Genomic DNA, 2,500 nt, shown 5'->3' with positions numbered 1-2,500 from the left:
CCCCACCAGACATGGGGGGCAACAAACAGCTGTTGCACCATCACAGTGGGCTGCTACCTCAGAGGATGTGTCTACACACTGTATATTCAGTTTGACCAGCATGTATTTGATTCAGTTTGACCAGGAAGTATTTGATTCAGTTTGACCAGGAAGTATTTGATTCAGTTTGACCAGCATGTATTTGATTCAGTTTGACCAACATGTATTTGATTCAGTTTGACCAGGAAGTATTTGATTCAGTTTGACCAGGAAGTATTTGATTCAGTTTGACCAGGAAGTATTTGATTCAGTTTGACCAGGAAGTATTTGATTCAGTTTGACCAGCATGTATTTGATTCAGTTTGACCAACATGTATTTGATTCAGTTTGACCAGGAAGTATTTGATTCAGTTTGACCAGGAAGTATTTGATTCAGTTTGACCAGGAAGTATTTGATTCAGTTTGACCAGCATGTATTTGATTCAGTTTGACCAACATGTATTTGATTCAGTTTGACCAGGAAGTATTTGATTCAGTTTGACCAGGAAGTATTTGATTCAGTTTGACCAGGAAGTATTTGATTCAGTTTGACCAACATGTATTTGATTCAGTTTGACCAGGAAGTATTTGATTCAGTTTGACCAACATGTATTTGATTCAGTTTGACCAACATGTATTTGATTCAGTTTGACCAGGAAGTATTTGATTCAGTTTGACCAGCATGTATTTGTTTCAGTTTGACCAACATGTATTTGATTCAGTTTGACCAGGAAGTATTTGATTCAGTTTGACCAGGAAGTATTTGATTCAGTTTCAGGGTATTTGTTGCAACATGGAATCGTATCTGTTCATATACACCCCCAGGAAGAATATGACACTTTTTTTTACATCTTCAGACAGAAATGAGGAAACACCCCACTCTGACCATTTTCCTCGCCGTAGCAGAGCTGGTTAGGCTGTTTACATGTTATCTAGAGCGTTTGTGACTAACTATTAGGCTTTTTTTTGTGCCTACGTTACAGAATGCTTTACTGTACATCATGGAATGTTGAGTCAAATAGAACCTATTTTTTTCAATCTCTTATAAAGTTGGTTTAGTAGCATAAACTGGCCATTTGATATTTTTGACTGATATTATGATTGTCTGTTTGTTTCATATCTGCATAGAAGTTAAAAATGTTTTCACTTCCACTTTAAATCAGGCACAAGTAAGTGACTAGTGGGAAAATCTCATTTGGTTCTTTCCCATTCCCCATTTGTTTCTTTCCCATTCCCCATTTGGAATGGGGATTATGTATTGGATCATATTCCATATTGGGAAAAACCTGTCTCTGATTGTTTCAGTTTGGCTGCCAAGAGGAAAGAGGAAACATGGCTGACGTGGTATTGTTGCTGCTCTGTGACTCACTCCTCCGTTTCCTTCTCAAAGATTTTCTTTCTTTTTGAAAAATAATGAATGACGGAACACTCTGGGCACGGAGAGAGGGAGAAGAGGATAGGAGGAGGGTACATAGTAGGAGCGTTTCATAGTCACAGATGGGTGAGAGGAATCTGAGGGGGGAGAAAGGGGGAGGAGAGGTGAGGAGGAGGGTGAGAGAGGAGGTTGAGCGGGGTGAAACAGGGAGGATAGGTGAGGAGGAGGGTGAGAGAGGAGGTTGAGCGGGGAGGATAGGTGAGGAGGAGGGTAAGAGAGGAGGTTGAGAGAGGAGGTTGAGCGGGGTGAAACAGAGAGGATAGGTGAGGAGGAGGGCGAGAGAGGAGGTTGAGCGGGGAGGATAGGTGAGGAGGAGGGTAAGAGAGGAGGTTGAGAGAGAAGGTTGAGCCGGGTGAAAGGGGGAGGATAGGTGAGGAGGAGGGTGAGAGAGGAGGTTGAGCGGGGTGAAACGGGGAGGATAGGTGAGGAGGAGGGTGAGAGAGAAGGTTGAGCGGGGTGAAACAGGGAGGATAGGTGAGGAGGAGGGTAAGAGAGGAGGTTGAGAGAGAAGGTTGAGCCGGGTGAAAGGGGGAGGATAGGTGAGGAGGAGGGTAAGAGAGGGGGTTGAGCGGGGTGAAAGGGGGAGGATAGGTGTGGAGGAGGGTGAGAGAGGAGGTTGAGCGGGGGTGAAACGGGGAGGATAGGTGAGGAGGAGGGTGAGAGAGAAGGTTGAGCGGGGTGAAACAGGGAGGATAGGTGAGGAGGAGGGTGAGAGAGGGGGTTGAGCGGGGGTGAAACGGGGAGGATAGGTGAGGAGGAGGGTAAGAGAGGTAGGCTGTATTGTTTGTGTTTTCCAGGAAGTGAACACCGGGCAGCTTATTATACAAACAACACAATGACACTAGCTATAGCGTTACGTGTGTGTGTTTATGCATGTGTGTACCACACCACAGCATACTGTACAAGGACAGGACAGAGAGGAGGGGAAGGATGAGAGGACAAAGGGATGAGAGAAGGATAAAAGGAGGATGAGAGAATTATGAGAGGTTGGTGACAGAGAAGAAGAAATGATGGACAGACCGGATCAGCATTATATTGAAGGTTGTC

Source organism: Oncorhynchus mykiss, chromosome 13 (genome assembly GCF_013265735.2).
Source record: "Oncorhynchus mykiss isolate Arlee chromosome 13, USDA_OmykA_1.1, whole genome shotgun sequence".
NCBI lineage: Eukaryota > Metazoa > Chordata > Actinopteri > Salmoniformes > Salmonidae > Oncorhynchus > Oncorhynchus mykiss.
The sequence above is the reverse complement of the archived record's forward strand: the minus strand, read 5'-3'. Positions refer to the sequence as shown.